This window comes from Chiloscyllium plagiosum, unplaced genomic scaffold, assembly GCF_037043375.1.
Source record: "Chiloscyllium plagiosum isolate Xiang-an unplaced genomic scaffold, Cpla_swu_hap1 HiC_scaffold_15, whole genome shotgun sequence".
Lineage (NCBI taxonomy): Eukaryota > Metazoa > Chordata > Chondrichthyes > Orectolobiformes > Hemiscylliidae > Chiloscyllium > Chiloscyllium plagiosum.
Genome location: NW_028270153.1, coordinates 24,748,538 through 24,772,549, shown reverse-complemented (window position 1 = coordinate 24,772,549; position 24,012 = coordinate 24,748,538). Strand labels below are relative to the sequence as shown.

Below are 24,012 nucleotides of genomic sequence, written 5' to 3'. Positions count from 1 at the left end.
TGAAGCTATTCCCTAGCACTGTGGTACATCTTCACCACCTGACATCAAGGCATCTTCTCCCTGCCCCGATAACACTCAACCTGCCATCCACCGTCCTCTTACACTTTCTCTATCATTCTTGACCCCTTTACAGTTACCCATGAGTTTCAGGACTTTGGGAATAACCTTCCTGGCATGACCTTTGCTCTTTCTACATCATTCTGGACCTATTGGTCTTCCAACTTCAAAATTCTTTGAATGGTCCAGTATTCTCCCTTTATCTCTCTTGAGAGATCATGAGGCTGCTACTTCCATCTCTTCATCAGCAAGACCTGTCATTTCACACATCCTCTTCTCTTTCGCCTACCCTTGCTGGGATGTCAGTTAATTAAACCAGTGGGGTCAGGCAGCAACAGCCCTGTATTCAGAGGGTAACTATAGAAATGAGAAATATCTAATTATGAGTCTTATCTATGTAAGTCAGGATTTTTAGGTGTCCCTTAAACTCACTATTAACTCCACTTAAAAAAGTCCTCCTCCCAAAGGGAAGGAATTCAAGAAGGCATTTAAAAAATGCAGCATATCACATTCTGAACCCATTCCACCACCTAGTTTTCCCCAGTTACCCACTGACATCTCTTCATCTCCCTTGACCAACTCAATATAACTATTCCCCTTCCCTCTGTTACCCTAGAACCTCCTCATGTTATCCTTGACCCTATAACTATCACACTCCATGTGGCTTATCTCCCCTCTGAGTCTACACCTATTACTGTCTGCATTCCCACTATGATTCTGACCCCTCCTGTTATCTATGCCACTTGTTCTGTTTGAGTCCATGACCCCTCTCCATTCTTGACCAGAAGCTTCCTCCTCTGACAGTCTCTCTCTCTGTGACTGTTTCCTTCAATGCCCACTACTGGAGTGAAGCAGTGACTCAGTGGGTAGCACTGCTGCCTCACAGAGCCAGGGATCTGGGTTTGATTCCAGCCTTGGGCAACTGTCTGTGTGGAGTTTGCACATTCTCCCCGTATTTGTAAGGGTTTTCTCTGGGTGGTCCGGTTTTTTCCCACAATCCAAAGATGTGCAGGTTAGGTAGATTTGCCATGCTAAAAATGCCCACAGGGTTCAGGGTGTGTAGATTAGGTGCATTAGTCAGAGGTAAATATAAGGTGGTAGGATTGGGTCTGGGTGGGTTACACTTCAGAGTGTTGGTGTGGACTTGTGGGGCCGAAGGGTCTGTTTCTACACTGTAGGGCTTCAATGTCTATTCTATGTCTATACCCTTATCTTAAACTTTGCACCCTGCCATTGACAGCACTGGCCCCATCCCTTAGGACCATATCTCTCCAACCATCCTTGCCTGGAAACCTCTTCTCCACCAACAACAGGACCACCACATCAATTATGCTGGGCCTGTTCTCTTGTCCACACATCACTGCACTTTCCCCTTCTCTCCTTGTCTCATGTCTCATCGCTTTCTGAATCCCTCTTGCCATGGTCTTCCTCCCACCCTGGGTCAGAAGCCTCCATCCTTCTCTTGCATCTTTTCTCCCTGTCTCAGGAAACTCTACTCGGTGTCCATTAAACTGTGGCCTCCCATCTTCCTTGTTACCCTCACATATTGCCTTTTGCCTGTCACCAGCTGATCCTAATCATGGACTGTCATTAAAACATACCTCCAACATATTGCCTATCTCCCCTGCTACATGTCACTGACAAGCTGTTGTGCAACTGAAACCTTATCCTTCTTGCTGATAGAGAATATAATTGGAAAGGCACACTTAACTCTGGGGAGATTTTTTTTTTAATGAGCATGCATATATAGACGCAGGTAAAAGACCTTAGTTTGACCTACCTTCAAACTTGAAGAACTTAATATGTTAATTTTATCCCATCATCAGGAGTCTGTTTTTTTTTAGCTCCATGCATAATTAGGGTCTTTTGCCTACCCATTTTCCAAAACTGAGGATAAGATTTTGCAATGCCTAAAGATCAGAAAGAGAAAGTGAGGGCTGCAGATGCTGGAGATCAGAACAGGAGAATCGACGTTTCGGGCATAAGCCCTTCTTCAGGAATGGATGCTGCCTGACCTGCTGTGCTTTTCCAGCAACACATTTTCAGCTAAAGATCAGAAAGGCTAAGACAACAGATTAATACAGAGTTTTCCTCCTCCTAAAACATTTGAAAGAAATGCTTCATCAATTTGAGTTGCTCATTTAGAGATTTTGATTTTAGTATGTATGTACAACATATAAGTACTACTAATCTGGTTGAATTGTACACTTTTATTCAGAGGGTTTATGCATTACAGAGAGCTGCGGTGTTAAAGTATTTATCAACACTGAGGAATGGAGTGTCGTCAATTTTAAAAAAGTGTGAATGTGGATCTAATGAATTGAGGATGTCTTGTACCCACCTGTACTGTGAATGTTATAATGTTGAATGTCTGTACTGTTAATCATGGTGTTGTATACACAAAGGACTGAGACTGCAGTACTGAAGAATTGGCAATGGCGCAGGATGTATTAATTATAATAATCTCATTGGATTTAGGGGTCATTTTTCATTCATATCTCTGGTTAAGAGTGGGCCTCAGACTTTATTCTTTGCCAAATACTTTTTGAATTCTATCCTTCTCATAACTCTTGTCTGTTAGACAAAATACTCAAGTCAAAGGGACTGACGTTTGCAAAATAAATTCGATGCTTCAGATTTGGGCAAATTAGCATTGTCTGCCAGTACACCAATTTAGCTCAAGTCTAGTCCAATTCCATTTTTGTAAAGAAATTTTGAATATCCAACTGGCAACTTGTTAAACAGCCATTTACTACTTAAAATGCCCCCTTGCACTAATTAATGTGTTACATTGCATTTTGGTGGCTAGAAATTCAACAAAAGGAATTTGAGAACATTTTCTAGTTATTTGGGAATCAACATCACATTTATGCCAATTTCAAGCACCTTTTAGAGTGTTATGATCCCAGCCAACCATACTACTGAATATGTCAGATCCCACATTGAAATCTAGCTTGATAGATCATATGTCCTTTCTATGGTTAATTCATGCGGTGATCATTCACTGAAACATGCTCATTGACAACTTTCTAGAGTCCTCCTTGGTCTGGATGAGGAATGGGAAGAGGATGTGAAATCAGGCAGAGCAGAAGTGGTGACTTTCCCTCTAAGGATAGAAGGTACCCCACCTCTTATGCACCCTCTCCACCAGGCTTTTCCATGTCATATCATAGAACCTGTGTGCCATCACCCTGGGTCACTCAGCCATCCTATAACTTGTCGCCGTGTGCTAGCCAGACACTTCACATACCTTCATAGAATAATAGTTATAGCGTCACACAGCCTGGAAACAGAACCTTTACTCCAAGTCATCCATTCTGACCATGTTCTCAAACTAAACTGGTCCCACTTGCCTGCTTTTGGCCCATATTCCTCTCAACCTTTCCTGTTCATGTACCTGTCCAAATGTCTTTTAAATGTTGCAACTATACATGCATCTACCGCTTCCTCTGGCAGATTATTCCACATACAAACCATCCTCCATGTCAAAACACTGGCTCTCAGGTCCCTTTTAAATCTTTCTCTTTGCACCTTAAAAATATGACCTTTAAGTTTGAACTCCCCCAACCTTGGGAAAAGACTTTTGCTATTCACTGTATTTGTGCCTCTTATGATTTTATAAACCACTATAAGGGCAGCCCCCTCAACCTCCTACGCTCCAGTGAAAAACGTACCAGCTATCTTTATAATTCAAAAGGTGCCTCTGTAAAAATTCTATTTAATCAGCACTTGAGTGTGAGTCTCTGTGTAACACCGTCAGATGAATTCAAATCATGGTAACCAGCAAATCAGAGTAAAATTGCATGCTAAATCTGGACTTTCAAACATGTAATTCTTCTAGCACGCTGCACTATCTACTGCCCTTTTTGTGTCTTTTGGCAAAGATAAGCCTTATAGATTTGTGAGTAATATCATGCGTTGATTAGAAAAGTATTAAATCTATTGTTTAAAATCATCAGGCCATAAGATGTGGGAGCAGAAATAGGCCATTCAGCCCACTGAGCCTGCTCCAGCATTCAATAAGATCATGGCTGATCTGATAATCCTCAACACCAGTTAGGCAGGAAAGTGCAGTGACAGCCCTCTACAGTGAACAATTCCACAGATTCACTAACCTCTGAGAGAAGAAATTCCTTCCCCACTCTGTGTTAAATGTGCACCCTTTTAATCTAAAGTTACACCTTGCAGGTCTAAGACACTCTGGTGGAAACATCTATCCTGTCAAGTCTCCTCAGAATATTGTGTTTCAATGAGTTTACCTCGAATTCCTGTAAATTTCAATGCATACAGCCCCAACCAATTCAACCTTTCTTCAAAAGAAAGTCCTTCCACACCCAATACCAGCTAATGTCCCTTCTCTGGACTGTGTTTTTTTTTGTTTTTCTCACTCAGAATGGAAAACCTCTGTAGGTTAAATAAAAGAGGGATGCCACTTAGTCCAAGAGGAGGAGATTTTTCTTACTCAGAGGGTTGCGAATCTTTTGAATTCTCTGTCACAGAGTGCAGAGGAAGTTCAGTCTTTGAGTGCCTTTAAGACAGAGGTTGATAGATTTCCAATTATCAGTAGTGTACAGGGTTATAGGAATGACCTGGTTAAAAAGCACTGAAGAATTTGTTCAGCCATGATCATAATGAATGGCACACAGGCCCAAAAAGCTCAATGGCCTACTCTATCTCTACGTTTCTATGTTCCTATGAAAGTATTGCTTCATTGTCACTCACCTTTTGGCTCCACTGGTACGTGCAAGTCAAATGGACAATGATTCCATACTGAATCCCTGTTCTTTGTTTAGTTGGCAGTTGTTACCTAAGACAGTGATGGTATGATATAAATGGTCAGAGGTTGCACACGTGATTGACTTTTGCTGCATAGTGTGATTGATTATCAGGTAAGGATGGTTTTAAGATCAGTTAATCGAAAATCTCACACAAGGTTTCATTATAGAAGTTTATAAAATCATTATGGGGCATAGATAGGGTGAATAGCCAAGGTTTTTTTTCCCAGAGTGGTGCAGTACAAAAGTAGAGGGCATAGGTTTGAGGTGAGTGGGGAAAAAAATTACAAGTGACTAAAGGGCAACTTTTTCATGCAGAAGAAGTTGGTGCACATAAGGAATGAGCTGCCAGAAGCGGTGGTGGAGGCTGGTACAATTACAACTTTTCAAAGGTATCTGGATGAATAGGAAGTATTTAGAGGCATATGGGCCAAATCCTGGCAAATGGGACTAGATTTATTTCGGATATCTGGTTGGCATGGACAAATTGGACCGAAGGGTCTGTTTCTGTGCTGTACAACTCTATGACTCTAATCACAGTCTTAATACAAAGGATGGCCAGTTCACTGAGATACAAAGGATTTTGCCAACTGGGAAAGAATGGTATGTGGAAAAAAAGTGCCCCATTTCAATTCAGTTACTTAGCCAAACATTCAGGTTAAAAATCAACACGTTCAAATATCCCTATGGGAACTTGTTCTGTCTGGGTTCATCATAGCCTTGAGAATCTTCATGTTGAATTGCTCGCACCTTTGCCACTGCTTTCTCAGCTCACATCATTTTTGCAGTTAAACCACTCGGTTTTTGAGAAGTAACATTTTCAAAAGTAAAAATGCACTAAAACAGGGTAACTAAATCCTGAATTGTTTAGATATCAGGGCAAAATATGTAGCATGAGGAAATGACTGTAATGTACTCTTGTTTGAAATAATGAAGAGTCATTGAAGATTATGTACTGTATACTTAAGGAATCCATTACACTATATGAGTGTGAAATTGTGATTATAGGTGTTTAGTGATCTTTATGCTCTACCCTAATACTGGATATTGGAATATCTTATCAGCCTTTTATTTCACCAAATTATTTTACTAGTCAAGCACTTTAATACTGTGTTTTCAAATGGTTTCGATGCAAAGTTTCAGCAGTGCAACTGATCCTTAAATGTAGAAGTGTCGCCGTTAGTGACTCAGTGTGGTGTTTCCACTTGCTGTAGATAGTTTCCTATTGAGATATTTTTTTATCAACCTGGTCATTATATGTTATTATATACTTCTAGAGTAGGTGTAACTTGAAATCAGATCTCCTAGCCGAGAGGAAGAGGTACTACCACTTCACCACAAGATTCTTAGGAAATATAGACATGTGTTTTCTCTTATCAATCTGTTCAGTCATGCTATGACACACATCTGGAGCAGCTGAGAGTTAAACTCAAGGCTTCTGGCTCAGAGGCAGGAACTCTGCCACTGTGCTGAAAAGTTAAGTTAAACCAACTCTATGTCCTAAAACCTATCTTACTCCCAACATGATTCAAACAAGATGCCAATTATTCCACAGGATACACATGGAAAAGTCTTGATGTGTAAGACATCAGTAGCTTGAAAAAGGAAGATAATAATTAAGCGGAGACTAATTCACAGTGTTTAGGACCAATTGGTTTGTTGTAACAGCAGAAAAAACATCTGTTGTACACACTCAGTCATCACCTTTCTATTCACATGTACATAGCATCAACCAATATGTGATCATGAGGCAATGAGACAGCAAACAGTGATATTGTAAGTATAGTGTTGTTGATTCAAAAGGAAGCTTGCAGACTTCTGTTTCTCAAAGAGAGGCAGAACACATGTTGGAGGTAGGAAGGAAAATAGTTAAACTTAACAGTTGATCCATGAATTTTCTGGAGATTTCTAGAACTGATCAGTGAAAGGAACATCAGCAATTCAGAGGGCTGAGTAAAATTCATGGAAATAGTGAAATAATTGCTCACATTTGGGAGTCGAAAGGGATTTGTTCCCAATAATTTTGGCCAGAGATTACTTTCTAAACTTCGGAGATTATCTGAATCAGGGCAGATTGATGACATTTTGACAGTCTGCTTTTCTGAAATGTCTAACAGCACACTGCAGAGGGAAGCAGCACAGTACAGCTTACAGGAGACACTAACTGTGACCCAGGTGATACAGACAGAAATTGAGTTTACTGGACATATTGGAATAGCAGTATCTCAGGAGGCTCTGGTTGCCATGTCAGGTGGTGACAAGCAGCCTCATGGAAGATTTGTTTCTTACTGGACCTGGTGGCAGTGCATTATCAAGAGCTGTCAATATTCCTATTATCCTGAATAGTTCATCCATGTATTCTTCCAAGGCTCTGCCAGGGAGATATCCAGGTACCTGCAGCTTATGGCTCCGTTTACCTCTTATTCCATAAGGATCTTGACTTTCATGACAGATAAAGGACTGACAATCAGATTAGAATCTAATGCAACTAACTCTTTATTATCAACTCTTTAGTTCTTAGGAACCACACAAGCAACACATTATCTAACTATTGACCAGAATCGAGACACTACCCATGTGTGATCAACTGCCAGATCCACTCTGAAGTGTCATAGTGTTCTGAATTCCTAACTTAGGTTTTTCTCTTCACAATGGTTGGTCTCAAATTGGCACTCAAGGTGTCACTGTCGATGTCTCATAGTTCTGAGCTCATCTGTCCAAGTGTTGTGTAAACAGGAGATGTCTTATGCTATCCCTTTTTGCAATCACAGGGATTTGAATACATTTTAGCATCAGCCATTTGCATAATCAGCACCCTAGTTTTTCTTCTCTCCTTTCACAGCAAGCTGATCTGGTGTTTTTGTAAAGTTAAGATAATGTCCCATCATGCTTGTTGAGATTCAATTCTGCTAGCTATTGGCCACAGTTATCTGTAAGATCACAACTCACAAATGCATAAGAGAGGTGTTGTTTGTCAGGACCTACAATTACGTCAAAGTCATCTGTGACAATGCCAGGTGGAATGAGCAGACATTCAATGTTGCATCCTTACTGATTTCCCACATGTGCAGGGCATCATGGACTACATTTATCCAAGCAGCCGCAGATCAACAGGAGTACGAATCCACTACTAGATTTCCACTCCAGCGACATGCACCTTCTGTGAAATCATAAGAAGGTATCTATGGAGGTCTGCTCAAGATTCTTGGGGGAACAGCCGAGTGACCAAAATGTGTCAAACTTGTCAAGAAGTGTCAAGCTATCAAAGAGATGTTTAACCTGACAAGAAATTCAAAATGTTTTTTTTTTGTGAATGAGAGTGCTTTGCTCTATAGTCTACAATATAAAACTTTAAATTACAGAACGTTATGTCACCTGTGTGCATGGGTTATATTTCATACTAGATGAGACGACATGGTGGGTCAAGGGGGAATGAGTGTGAGTGCTACTATGGGGTGACATAAATAGGCTTTGAATTATCATATGGGCTAAGAAAGGCCAAACATACTGCGCAGAGAGGCATAGGGTAGAATGGGGAGTTAGTGGCAGAGAGGTAACATCACTGGATAAGTAATTCAGAGACCAATGTAATAGTCTGGAGCTACAGATCGAATGCCATCAACGCAGATGGTGAAATCTGAAATCAAATTTTTAAAAATCTGGAACTGAAAGTCTAACAAACGCTAAGCAAACATTGCTGATTGTAGTCAACTCCTACTCTGGTTCACTGATGTCCTTTAAAGAAGGAAATCTGCAGTCTTACCTGATCCACACTATCCCCAGACCAAAAGTAATGTGGTTGACTCTTAAATGCTTTCTGAAATGGCCTGGCAAGTCACTCAATTGTATGACACAGTTATGTACAAACAGATCTTAGTTTTGCAGCCGTCCCATGTTCAATTGTGAATGGTCACCATTCAACTCATGTTAAACAACTCATTGGAGGAGGAGAAGGTTCCACAGATATCCCTATCCTCAAAGCTGGGGGAACGCAGCCCATCAGCGTAAAAGTAAAGACTGAAGCAATTGCAATAATTTTCATGCGGTTGAACTCAAACAAAGGATGCCGTAATAAAGTTAACAGAATAATTAATGATAGCATTAACTATTTCAGAGACATCCAATGGGAGAAGGAAAAGAGAACTATTCTGTTACAAATAATGTTTTCAAGTAAATTTGTATTTCTGGTATATTTGGTGCTTTCTTTTATATACACATTATTTTAGCCAAAAATGCACATTATAGTATTTCAACCTGAATACAGCTTTCTCCAACAAGAAATGTCCCAAGGAACATTACTTCATCTTTAATATTGTTTCCTAGAGGAGAAGGACTGATTGCAATTTAGAAGATTTTCTCCAGAACAGTGAACTCAGCAACAACCCTCACAGAAGCTTCAAGATCTTGACATCAGAATGTACATTTACATGAATTCACGTAAAACTCCGTTATCTCACTTTTTAGATTAGAATCAATCTAAACATCATGGCATTGACAGAGAACACGGGGGGCTAACACCTTCAACATATTGTTTAGCTATCACCATTGTTAACAGCTAACCTGAGAATGCAACTTTTTTAAAAAAAAGGTTTTGTGATTTACACATGAAAGAAGTGAAACTATCATGGTATTCTAACAGACGAAAGGCTTAACAGACAATCAATTTTTCAATGTATAATTTCAGTTACATCACACTGTAAATTTTTGCTATAAATTCTGTGTGTTAGGATTGAGCCTCCACTACCATCTGATGAAGGAGCGACGCCCCGAAAGCTAGTGTGCTTCCAATTAAACCTGTTGGACTATAACTTGGTGTTGTGTGATTTTTAACTTTGTACACCCCAGTCCAACACCGGCATCTCCAAATCATTGCAATTCCTTCAGTTATGAATATTAATTTTTACAAAAAATTCCACCTCCCCATCATAATTTCTACCGTTTGTGGCTGTGTGTGTGTGTGTGTGTGTGTGTGTATACATGTATGCTCTTTGTTGAGTTCAGGAGGGGTTTTAATCATTCAAATAATTTTGTACATTATTGAGTGAGTGCTTTGGTCCTTCACAGCTGTACCCCTGGTCTTTTTCATATTGGACTGAGAAAACAAAAACATGTTTTAAACATGACCAAACATTATACCAATGTCAGGAGCGAAAAGAGTGGCAAATATTCACCCACTGTATTTGGTCATGATAGGTATTGAGAGGACACGTTGAGTATCGATATAAAAATAGTATCTGCTCTTTGTTAACTTAAACCAATGTTTATTCATTCAGATTAATCTGCTTAGACAGATTAAGCACACATACAATTTTGCATCAGCTATGATGTTAACAATGAGATGGAAGTCAGGGCAGTCTGTATTTCATTAATGATCTAGGAGTACAATGAGCTCCTGTCAGTGTAATAGCAGAGGAAATAAGATTCACTGTCATGACAAAATATTCTTCAAATATGACAACCCTTTATTTAGCAGTTCCCACAGTCTAATGACACCACAGTGGCATATCAGAATCTTGTTTGAGTTTCTATCTATTGACAGGCAAATAGTAAAACATGAAGTTAGATGTGCTTTATTTTTGGGCCGGAGAATAACATTCTCCTTCCTAAATTGAAAAGGCAACTCATAATTTTCTCTGATAACTAATCTATAAATGTAATTGAGAACAGAAGCCACATTCAGCTGTGAGGCAGAGCTGTTTATGTTACACGTATCATTTATTGTGCTCTGATATTGCTGCATTGAATGTAATACTTTTGACTAGAGTCATATCAAAATCCAGTCAGGAAGTTGGATCATAAACAAACATAATGACTAGCTTGTTAAGCCAGAATACCTCAGAGTCTGTGAGCAATGACACTCAAAGAAAATTGACCAGATTTGTATTCAAATTGTTAAGGTTGGACTGACAGACTGAATAAAATGGCAAAGCTGATTAATGCAATATTCATTCGATAGGGAATTAATTTAGAATTAACATTTGTGCAGGGGTTAGGAATGGATTATCCACTGTGAATGGAAACCCTACTAGGAGTAACCAACCAAGTGTAAATGATGCAAAATGATTCTTGTGGAAATTCAGTGGATGTCTCTCAACTTTCAGCCGTGACATGAATGTTGCAAAATCCTGCCAGCGACGAGCATTTCCTTTTCTCCTGTTGCATGATTCCATGAAAGGATGCCGTTTCTATAATTAGTGAGATGGAAGAAGAGAATCTTGTGTGAAAAAATGTCACCATGATTTGTGGCGGATCGGCTACCAAGAATCTCATTCCAAGAAACTTTGCCAAAACATGTGAATATTCAGCCCACAGAACACAATAGGAATGCAGTTGTGTTCAACATTTAAAAAGCATTGGCTAATCCCTCAGCTGCATGCACTATTGTATTTAATCTGGTCACATTAGGACAAATATTAACCTTAGGAAAGAGATTTATTAGTATCGTACCTAGGATGAGGGGTTTCAATTATGTGGAAAAAAAGCAGAGAAACTGAGTTATTTTCCTTAAAGTAAATGAAGGACAGTGAAGATTTAATGATGATATTGCAAATTGTGAATAGTTTTGATAAAGTAAATAAAGAGAAAATACTTCTAGTGGCAGGAGCAGTAACCTAATGGCACACAATTAAGGAGACTAGCAAAAGAACTAATGATGATACAAAGAATATTTTTGAATATGTTGCCTTGAAAGCGTGGCAGAAATGGAGTCAAGGGAAAATTTCAAAGGGAACTTTTTTTGTTGGTTTGCTTATGCAATCTGAGTGTCACTGGTATTTGTTGCTCATTCCTATTGCTCCTGAGAAGGTGAAGTTGATCTTCCTTCTTGAATTGCTGCAAGAAGTAATGGTGATTCATGTGGTGTAGATCAATGCACACAAGAGTAGACCAGATAGCCCTCCTGCCTGTTCTGCCACTCAATTCATTCATGACTGATATTTTACCTCAATTCTGCTTTTCTGCCTGGTCCCTATGTCACTTGACTCCCTGACAGACCTACAATCTGTTTGCTTCAGTCTTAAATAGACAAAATCATTGAGCATCTCCAGTCGCACTGGGATACAAATTTCTAATCCACAAAGTTCTAAGTATTGAAATTTCTCTTCTTTTCTTATCTTGAGACTGTACCCTTGTGTTAAAACACACATCAGCTAGGAGAAGCAGTCTCCGTACTGTATCCACTCTGACAAGGTATTACAGAATCTTGAATGTTTCAAACAGATCACCTCTCGCTCTTCTAAATGTCAGAGAATACAGACCCAATTCACTCAGTGTCCCAGCCTTTAATCCTTTAATCCCCAGTAATCTAGTGATTTTTTTGCTATGCTGTCTCCAATGCAAGTACATCCTTCCTTAGATTTACATATAATACTAGCTGCCTCACCAAATCAAATGCCAGTTGTAGCAAGATTTCCGAATTCTTGTACTTCAATCTTTTTACAATAAAGGCTAACATACTTTTTGCTTTCTTGATTGCTCATTGTATCTGCTTGCTAACTCCTGTATGCCATGTATAAGTACACCCGAGTCTCTGTAAGCATCATATTTAGAAATTTCATGCTCCCATATCTTATGGTCTTATGGTTTTGTATGGTGCAGTTAAACTACAAGTTAAATACAAGTATTCTTACTTAGTTCCAGCTTTTACTGTAATAACTGTGATTTCTATAAGCTCTAAATATAGGAAAAATGTTCCAAGCTGCTTTGGAGGTTTAAAAATAAACAGTGAGCATTCAACCTTATGCTGCTGCATGCCATTTGATGAAAAAGCAAACTGGTTTCACTTTAGAGTGAATGCTAATATATAAGTTGCAGTAATCAAATACAGTACCTGACAATAGCTTCCATTCACCCTGATTAACTTTCCGAGTGGAGGCAGATATTGGGATTATTTACGTAACCACACTGAAAAGCAGGGTACTGCTGATTCTTGAAATCTGGAACAAAAAAACTGAATCGGACTTGCAGCATTGCTCAGTCGTGCCAACGGGGGCAGTGGTAGGTGCTGACAATGTACCCAGCCAATGCCCAGGATGAGGAAGGGAGCCAGGCCACAATTACTGATGGCAAGATTAGGGCCACTTGGGTGGGGGAAGGCGTGTGCTGGTGATGGCTGTCAAGGCACAGTGGTGGCATTTATGAAGCAATCAAGGGTGCACCCTTGATCAAGGGACTTCCGGAAACCAAACATTTAGAGGTTTTGCTTTTTAGGTTTCCCATATTGTACGACCTGGGTGAATAGTCACATTGACAGGTGGGACCTTTAAGTGGACATTAGTTGCTTAGTTAAAGGCCTCAATTGATGGCTGAGCAGGAAGACCTTTTATGACCCCGCTTGGGGTGGCACTCATCTGCCATTTACCACGCGAATTAAATGGCCACTGCCACACCTACCTTGGGGAGGGGATTAAATTCCACTCCGTATGCCACATGGTGTCTTTGTCTATCTTAACATTAATTAATCAAAGTCATATATTGTGAAAAAAAACATACACTTCAATGAATCGTGCACAATTTATTTCTTAATGTAGAGAAGGGCAAGTGTCACAATGAAGTCTGAAAAGGAACAGTTTCAGGTGAACAATATGTTGGTGACTTAACTTTAGCAGTATTGGTTTAAAATTTAAAATGACAAATTTAAGCAACAGATTACCAGCAAATTAAACTTGTCATACATTCTTAATCAATTATTCTCAAAACCTAGCTTTGATTTAATTATTGATTACAATTTAATACATTATACCAACAATAAAGAATATGACTGTATTTTCATATTTTAGAATAATTCGAGATAAGGTTTTGTGTAAATTATAAATGCAAGTGTTATTTTCTCATGAGAAGCTTAGATGTTCCAATGATGAAGATGCTGTTAGTCCCGCCCAAAACATATCACAAAAGGGCCAGGCAGTTGGGTTTATTTATGGTTGGAAATATTCAAACATTTTTCATCTGGATCTCTTGCAACATGATAATATTTGAGTTAAGACATTTGGCACGAGACAATATTAACAACAAAAATTGTTTTAATATTGCATTCCTTTTCAAGTGGTGTTGCAGGTAGACAGGGTGGTGAAGAAGGCATGTGGTCTGCTTGCCTTTATTGATCAGTGCATTGAATATAGGAGTTGGCGGGGGGGGGGGGTCTTATGTGTGACTGGACAAGAAATTGGTTAGGCCACTTTTAGAACATTGCATGCAATTCTGGTCTGTCTGCGATACGAAGGATGTTGTGAAACATGAAAGGGTTCAGAAAAGATTTACAAGGATGTTACCAGGGTTGGAGAGTTTGAGCTAAAGGGAGAGGCTGAATAGGCTGGGGCTATTTTCCCTGTGGTGTCGGAGGCTGAGGGGTGGCATTATAGAGATTTATAAAATCATGAGGGGCATGAATAAAGTAAATAGACAAAGTCTTTGCCCTTGGGTGGAGGACTCCATAACTAGAGGATATAGGTTTAAGTTGAGAGGGAAAGATTTAAAAGGGACCTAAGGGGCAATTTTTTCACACAGAGGGTGGTGTGTGTACGGAATGAGCTACATCAACAATGATGTAATTACACCATTTCAAAGGCTGGGTATACGAATAGGAAGGGTTTGGAGGAATACAGGCCAAATGCTGACAAATGGGACTAGATCAGTTTAGGATATCTGGTCGACGTAGACGAATTGGACCAAAAGGTTTATTTCTGTGCTGTACATCTCTATGACTCTAATTAAATTTTCCTCAGTGTAATTGATAACTGAGCATAGTGATTAATATAAGACATTATAAAAGCACTAAGAGAAAGTGAGGACTGCAGATGCTGGAGATCAGAGCTGAAAATGTGTTGCTGGAAAAGCGCAGCAGGTCAGGCACTATCCAAGGAACAGGAGAATCAACGTTTCGGGCATGAGCCCGAAGAAGGGGTCATGCCCGAAACGTCGATTCTCCTGCTCTTTGGATGCTGCCTGACCTGCTGCGCTTTTCCAGCAACACATTTTCAGCTCTTTATAAAAGCACTACTGATTTAGCAAATTAATGCTGACTATAGGTTTAGAATGTCGTGATATACAATTCCTGTATGTTCCAGAAAATTAACATATACGATATCGCATTAAAGAGATCAGTTACTACAGGCAATTGATTACTAAAAATGTTTGTTTTCAGACTTCATCTCTGCTGATGACACTGCCTTTCTCTAAATTAAAATGCATGATTGATTAACATTTAAATGGGTAGCTTTCTTTCAGAAAATAATATTTGGGTTGCTATGATTGTCCTGGATGGAGAAGCCAGACCAACAGTTCAAGTAATTGCTGCGTGCATATTTGGAGAGACACAAAATTATCTGGCGAACTATTTCCAATTCATTATTAAGCACCATTTAAATACAGTGGCTACAAGAGCAGGTCAGAGGCTAGGAATACTGTGGCAAGTAATTCACCTCCTGACTCCACAAAGCCGGTCCACCATCATCACCAATCTTTTGTGACTATGTGTAAAAAGATTTTTTTTATGAACAAAGTATATTTTTGAAATAAAGATAATAGGAGTTAAGTGGGAATGTGCTCAGTTATCAGACCGTCCTGGTGCCTCTAATACGTGTAAATATAGTATTTTTCAAGTAAGAGATGTCATTGGTTTGTTTGGATAGAGTCAGACTCCAATGTTCGTTTCTTTCCTTGGTACGCTGCTGTACATATCTGAACTGCGTTTGTGACATAAAGATATTTCTATGAATAAAATATATTTTGAATAAAATACCCAACATCGTCAACAGCACAGGTTTGGTTTGGTGATTCACCCCAACCAAACCTGTGCTGTACCGGGCAGGACAATCTCTGCGAGCCTCATGCTCCTCAAGGATACAAACACCTATGTGCAGGACATGGTGGGCGGTGGAACCTGCCTCATCAGCCTGGACGAGAAGAAGGCCTTTGACAGGATATCACATACCTACGTGTGGGACATGATGTCCAAAATGGGCTTTGGGGAGGGAACCCACAATTGGATCCGACTACTCTACACCAATATCAGTATTGTAATCTCAATCAGTGGGTTGGAATCAGAAAGCTTCCCAAACAGATCTGGAGTCAGGCAGGCCTGCATGCTTTCTTCTATCCTGTTTGTGCGTAGTATAGAGCCTTTTGCTGAATCCACCAGGAAGGATGTGAGCCTCGGAAGGGTGACTATTCCAGGCAGCAGCTCAATCCCTCCCTATACATGGATGATGTTGCCATTTTCTGCTTGGATCCACTGTCAGAGAGCAGGCGACTGAGCAGCTGCAATCAGCTCAAACTGGCCTTGGGAGCCAAGGTAAATCAAGTCAAGAGCGAGGCCACGTTCCTTGGGAACTTGGCTGACTGACCCTTTATCCCTTTCACCGTTAGCTCAGGTTACCTGAAGGTGCTAGGAGTAGAGTTTGAAGGGGCCAGAATTTGCAAACAACTTGGGAGGAAGGTGAGGCAGAAACTGGGGTTTTATTAACACAGCTCCCTCTCCATTGCAGGTAAAAACCTGCTCATCAGGTGTGAGGAGTTCTCTCTGTTGTTGTATATGGTGCAGATCTGGCCTAATCCCCGAGCCTGTGCCTCAGCAGTCACCTGAGCCATCTTCCACTTGGGCTGGAGGTCCAAGATGGACCGTGTCCCCAGGAATAAGGCGGAGGAGGAGGTATGTACCTAATGCTGCCCTCATCCTGATGGCCACCTTTGTGTGTTGCTGCATCAAAATGTATGTAGATTCTGAGTACTCAAACATCAAGTATCACTGTGTACTGAGGTTTCATCTGTCCCCAGTGTTGTGAAAGATAGGCCAGGCCTTGGTGCTGGTGAAAGCTCCAAGTAGCTAGACTATTCCATACCACCTGTCCTACAAGGAGAAATTGGTGAAGAAATACACCTTTGACCACAGGTCATCAAACAATGGTCAGCACAAAGCATCCTTGAGACCCTGAGGGAAAAAAAAGGTGGATTCTGTCAAATGGTTCCCTGAACAGATCATCAAAGTCATTTGTCAAAATGCCTTCATGCCTGAATTTTCCAACAAGCACCAAGACAGAGCTTGGCTGCTGGTGAGAAGGGCACTAGCTGTGAGATCGTTCATGTATAACCAAATTCATCACATATTGCCCTTGAAGCAGCTGGGGAAGAGATGATACTGTCACACATCTCCTGCCGGAATATGCCTTCGCAAAGGAAGTCTGGAGAGAAATGCAATAGTTTTTGTTGTGGTTCCTTCAGAGCAGCTCTGTGACACAGGGTTTTGTGCTCTATTGGCTGTTCCCTGGGAAGCACGCCGCGATAAACATCAGGCTCCCTGACCCCCAAGATCTCTGGCTGAAAATGCAGAACCAACAAGATGGCCACCCTGCCAGAGTATGGGCGGCACGGTGGCACAGTGGTTAACACTGCTGCCTCACAGCTCCAGAGACCTGGGTTCAATTCCCACCTCAGGCGACTGACTGTGTGGAGTTTGCACATTCTTCCCGTGTCTGTGTGGGTTTCCTCCGGGTGCTCTGGTTTCCTCCCACAGTCCAAAGATGTGCAGGTCAGGTGAATTGGCCATGCTAAATTGCCCGTAGTGTTAGGTAAAGGGTAAATGTAGGGGGTATGGGTGGGTTGCGCTTCAGCGAGGCGGTGTGGACTTGTTGGGCCGAAGGGCCTGTTTCCACACTGTAAGTAATCTAATCTAATCTAAAACATCAACTTTGCGAAAGATGCTCTTTGGTCTTCCCAAAACTTATTGGTCCACCAGTGCAAGGGGTTGACCTCACCTGAGTGTTGAAGACTGGCACATTCTAAGTTCCAGGACTATGTGCTGAGTTATAGCTTGGGGCAGCTGCCACCAAGGAGCAGTGGGGAAAGATCACCATCTAAGGTCTTTCTGGTAAAGTAAAATGGGGATCCATTCAGTTCTCAGCCCCTCCTGGTGCCTCAAATATATGTAAATAAAGAAATGTCTTGGATTTATTTATTGGAACTGTAGGGCAAGTCAAACACCAATGTTTGTTCTCCTTATGCTAAGACTGTACAGAACTAAACTGTTTTATTGACTATGTATGTATATAAACATTTTTCATGAATAAAGTATATTTTTAAACCATCTACAAACCTCAAGTCAGGAGTGTAATGGAATACTTCCCACTTACCTAAATGAATGTATCTCCAAAAACATTCAAGAAGCTTGACACTATCCAGGACAAAGCAGCTCAATGACTGGCACCAGATCCACAAACATTCACTCCCTCCACCATCGACGCTTAATAGCAACAGTGTGTACTTTCTACAAGATGGACTGCAGAAATTTGCCAAAGACCCTTAAACAGCACCTTCCATCCCACAACTGCTACCATCTAGAAAGACAAGGGAAGCAGATACTTGGGAACACCACCTGCAAATCTCCCTCCAAGTCACTTGCCATCCTACTTTGGAAATACATCATCGTTCTTTCATTGTTGCTGGGTCAAAGTCCTGAATTCTCTTCCTAATGACATTCTGGGTCTATCTCTAGCACATGAACTATAGCAGTTCAAGAAGGCAGGTCACCACGACCTTCTCAAGGGCAACTAGGGACAGGTAACAGATGCTGGCCCAGTAAGCAATGTCTACATCCTGCAAGTGTATATGCAAACAAAGTACACCCGTAAAGACTATGGGGAGAATTTACTTGTCACTCCTAATGTGACAACTGATGACCTAGTCCAGAAAGCTCAACATACCTTTCACAAAGGGCCTAACATGCCAAAACAATATCTCTCTCAACTGAGAGGGAATTTGTTCCTCAATCAGGGGAGCTAAGCAATGAGAATGTCAGGGAAGATATAAGGGAAATGTTCCTGAATTTTCTCACTCCATCTGAAAACATACTGGGACATAACTCTTAATGTGGATTGTGTTCACACAGGAGTCATTTTACCTAGTGCGCTCTTTTTATCATGCCACCAAGTAGCTTGGGTATGGAAAGTATTGCAGAACAGACTTTCCAGACATTTTAAGAATTTTACAGATTGTTTCGATGTAGAGATACGTATCTACTGTATTCCAGTTTTTAATCTGTACCTTTGTTTCTTATTTCCTGGATAGAGGGGAGATGTTCAGTTTAATTTTCCTTAAAAAAAGAAATGATCAGGATGAGATTTTTGTTTACTTCCTATTTAATTATCTATGACATCTCTATTTTAGACCAGCTAGGAATTAGGGAAACCACCTTTAATACTTCATTAATGAATGCCTATTTGTATATAGAGATTGAGGGATGAAAGATAATGTAGATTTCTCAGTGTAAATTTGTTGTTCCTCACTTCATCAATGTAGTTCTCAAAAAATGTACAGAACTTCATTCTCTGCCTCGATGTTTATTACCAACTGAATCTGGATGTAATTGTTTGAACAATTTATAAATTGACTATTTTTATTTGTAGGAGGAGAAAGTGAGGGCTGCAGATGCTGGAGATCAGAGCTGAAAATGTGTTGCTGGAAAAGCGCAGCAGGTCAGGCAGCAACCAAGGAACAGGAGAATCGACGTTTCGGGCATAAACCCTTCTTCAGGAATGAGGAAAGTGTGTTTTTATTTGTAGTGTGAAGAGCTTTCTCAGCTCTGACTGAAGGTGCTGACAGTGTTCAAATTGAGACTATGAAGTAAATTCGATAAATTTGCACTCCTGATCTGGAGCTTTGTTTGCTGAAAGCATGTGTTGGTATTTCTGGCATAAAGATCAGTTAACCCCAACAGTATTATTTGTTTATTAAAAGTAATATTAAACTAATAACGTGTACCTGAATTCCTGACTTGGGTTCCTGACATGCAATGTTTCACATCAGGACTGTAATTCATACAACAATTGCTTACTGGGTCGAGTAGTGAGAATTTGCAAATTGTGAATGAACTTCTTCAATGAATGATGTCCTTGCATGACCTTTTCTTTCTGCCAATGTTAGATGGTTTTCTCTTATTTGCCTGTGAAGATTGTCCACTATTCAAAGAATGAAGAAGATTACAACTTTGGTGATCAATCTACAATTTATGTTTTGTAATAAACTTTTCAAACATCTCACAATATACAAATTATTTCATTAGTCTACATTAACTTACCATTTAATTGTCAGATTTTAGTCAGACATTTAAAGTGTAATTCATACATTGTGTGTTAAATCCACTCTAATTGAAAACAATGAACAACTTATCCTGATAACAGATTAGTTAAAGAAAATGCACTTTAAGCAAATTAATAATGCTTTATTCTTGCTTTATGAACTACTCCACAACTTTAATTGATAAAATGTCTGAATACCAGTTATTTTTAACAAAAATGAATTAACTGCTTTCAAATATGCTGGAAATGTTGATTATGAGTAATCACAGTTAATCTTAATATTGTGATCAACATTGTTTTGTAAACACTATTCAAGGACTGATACTTCTTGAGGTAAGAAAATATGAACATTTCATGGAGCTCGTCAACTAGCATTCCTTCCAAATATAACAAACAACCACATAATCAGTTTTATGTTGTCATAAAATTAATGTAATAGCCCCTGTTTGTCTGTGTACCCAAGATATTGGCCATTCTGTAACTGCAGCTGTTGCTGTAACCAAAATCTAGGCTTGAATCTGACTTACCATCCGCATAGACTCACCCTACTCCAGCTTTATAGCAGCTGGTATTATGACCACCTCCTCTGGCCTGCCTTGACTCATGGGCATATGCACCCAGCAACAAAAGCAGAGGAAAATATTGGCCAGCAACTTGAAGTTATCGCATTCCATTCTTCTGTAATGCACTGTGGGAACACGCACATAAAGATTAGACTGTAAACTACACTGTAAACAATATTTTATGCCCCAAGCAATGTTAACTTGAAAGCATTTACCACTAACACATGTGGCTTGCTGCAATATGTTACAAATGCAATAGCAAACAGACTATCATACACAGCTGCACAGAGTTTGCCACCATGTTCAAGAATTACAGGAAAATGACAATCTGTAGATGATATATATCAAGACCTATGGCACTGTTTAGCAGCATTGGCTGCACTGGAGACAAATGGAAAGCTAGTTACTGATCTCAATTACTTTGACCTTTACCATTAACAATAGGTACACCCTTTCTAGAAGCTATGACAATTGCCAACATTGCTATTTCTTTTTCCATTTGGCACTTTGTTCCAGAAAACACTTGATTTTCAAATTTCTATGGCCCTTATTGGAAGGAAAGAATGCTATGTGTGTTTACACAATTCAAAAAGGTCAGATTTTATGAAATTCTACTTTCACCTTCTCGCTTTTCTTTCTACTTCAATTTTTTTTTTGTACACAAACTACGTTTCAAGTTAAAGGGAAATAGTTTGTTTGGCAACTTTTTCCCCATCCTGTTAGAAGTTTGACATTTACACTGTGAGAAGTTTGACATTTACACTGTGAGAAGTTTATTTTTTGTTTTCCAGCTGGGTTAGGGGGACAGCTGTGAACCACAGAGACATGTTTGAAATGTAAATCCAAATGGCTAACTCATATTGGCTAACCAACCACTGCTGAAACTCAGTTAGCTGTTCAAATCGGAACAGTTGGCTCCAAACATTTGCTTGATTTTCACATTATACTGCAATGACCATAATTTAAGATAAATAACCTGGGGAGAAGCATGCACAGGAAAGAATGTTTTGAGGCCATGGGAGCTCCATGTGTGATTTTTATTTATTTATTTTTTGTGGAAAAAATGTTACCAAATTCCAGTTTCTGTATAGTGAGCAATTCATTATGAGAGGCTGATGGTTAACAGTGTATCTATTTGTGTGAGAGGGCAAGGAGGTGACTATAAGTTACTGTGTCATAAAATGATGGTCTCCAGACTTGTTTATAAATGTGAAAATGGACAGATTGTGTAGATACATGCAGTGTAGTTCAAATAAGTGACTGAGCTGCTTAACATATCCATATGTGGCGGTTATCCAACATTCCATTGAGTATAACTGACGAGATGATGGAATGGTGTTCTGTTACTTCAAAAGCAACAATCCACCCTGTTCCATCAAGTATTACAAACAACATTGAAAAGATTCATTCTAGGCATTTATTTGTTATTTGTAAAAGTTTATTAAAAGTACCATATGTGACAGATATTACACCATAAGGTTGTGCGAGTCACAACATGTGTTTGGCAAGCTGTAAAGACCAGTTCTAAAATCAGGGTTTTCAAATGTATCATGGACTTCATAATAAGACCTCAACCAAGTCTAAGGCAGTTTATAATTTATAATAAGAATCTCATTGTACATAGTTGTATTTCTGAAGATTTTCTTCAAGTGGTTGAAGTTCTTACAGAAACATTGGAATACATCTAGTTTTATATTTTTGATGGCGTGTGCTAGTCAAAATGAAGGAGATAATGCCAAAAAATGTTTTGAAGATAATTATGTTTGCAATTCCTAGAACAAGATCAAAATCCATGTGGCAAAATAATTTCTTCCTCAAAAAATATGTATCAACAGCCTATTTTGTTGGAAAAGAAATCATCCAGAAGGCCCTTCCATCTCTGGGACCTGTGTTCAAATTCAGCCCAGACTGACTTATTGTGGTTTCAGCTGCATGAGATCTATATGGATTAAATTTGGGAAGTCGCCTTCCAGTTTTGTTTTACTGAGTAGCAGCCCACAGCACAGAACCTTTCCCAATTTGCGGTAATTGGTGATGTCTGACAGATGAACCTTGGGTTGATTGGTGTCAGGAAATAAGAAAATGCCACATGAAGCAGTAAAAGTTGAAACTGTAATAAGAGACAGAGTGGACAAAAATGTACACTGCAGTGTCTGTGCTTCAGCTGGTCTGTGAGTGGTTCAAGTAATAGTAGTTGACTGAATTTCCCAGCAGTGCCATCCTTCAGCTTGTTAAGCCACAAAATGTAAAGTTGTTTTACCTTTTGTCAAAAAAACCTAAGGGTTAACACAAACTAACTTATGTTTTCAATGTGGACAGAAATATTTTTTCTCCTTTTCTCCAGCTGCTATTTTTGCTAAACTATTGTGACATACAGATGAGACAATGATGCTTCAACCCAAATCATGTAATTATAATATAAATTAGTTTCAGGGCAGGTGTTAGATAATCATAATCATAGCAGAGAGTACTACCAGTGACTGGTCAACTCTGAATGTCAGGCAGTGGTTAAGTTACCTTATCATTTTCAACAGTTGAATATTTGCAGTGGTGATAGAGACAACGTCTTGAAAAAGTGGATAAGCTAATCCTTGAACTCGGTATCAGCATCCAAAGTCTGTAAGCCTTGATAACAGCAGTAGTACATGACAAAATAATGAAAAAGCCACCAGATTTGGAAAGATGCCAACTTATTCTTTAATATGTATTACACTGATGCGCTTAGTCTTGCTCCAGAGACTTAAGCACAAGATCCATGGAGTCATAGAGTCATAGAGATGTACAGCATGGAAATAGACCCTTCAGTCCAACTCATCCATGCCGACCAGATATCCCAACCTAATCTAGTACTACTTACCAGCACCAGGCCCATATTCCTCTAAACCCTTCCTGTACATATACCCATCTAGATGCCTTTTAAATGTTGCAATTGTACCTGCCTCCACCACTTCCTTTGGCAGCTCATTCCATACATGTACCATTGTCTGCATGATCCAGACCAAAATTCCAGTGCAGTGCTGTTCATTAGCAGAGAAGAAAGTGAGGACTGCAGATGCTGGAGAGTCAGAGCCAAAAAGAGTGGAGATGGAAAAGCACAGCAGGTCAGGCAGCATCCGAGGAGCAGGAGAGTCAACATTTAGGGCATAAGCCCTTCAGCAACTCTCTTGTTCCTTGGATGCTGCTGGATCTGCTGTGCTTTTCCATCTCCACCCTCTTTGACTCTGCATTAGCAGAGGATCTGTCTTTCACACGAGACATTAAACTGAGTCCCGGTCTGGTCTCATCAAATGAATGTTTAATATTCCATAACACTATTTGAATGAAGAACAAGGGAGTTCTCTTGCTATCTCTTAGTCCTAATTCCTCTGCCTCCGCTGCATCTGTTCCCAGGAGGACCGGTTCCACCACAGAGTACACCAGATGGCCACCTTCTTTAAAGATTGCAGTTTCCCCTCCCACATGGTTGATGGTGCCCTCCAGCACATCACATCCACTTTCCGCACCTCCGCACTCGAACCCCACCCCTCCAACCATAACAAGGACAGAACC

General features: G+C 39.9%; 1 long non-coding RNA gene across 1 annotated transcript in view; it reads left to right on the top strand.

The window, feature by feature from the left end:
* The window catches only part of LOC148147632 (uncharacterized), a 38,895-nt gene extending 19,341 nt beyond the window's left edge, over positions 1-19,554 (top strand). The window contains exon 3 of the long non-coding RNA XR_015759476.1: positions 19,229-19,554. This is a non-coding gene — a long non-coding RNA (uncharacterized LOC148147632). The remainder of the gene's footprint in view (positions 1-19,228) is intronic.
* The last annotated feature ends 4,458 nt before the right edge of the window (positions 19,555-24,012 follow it).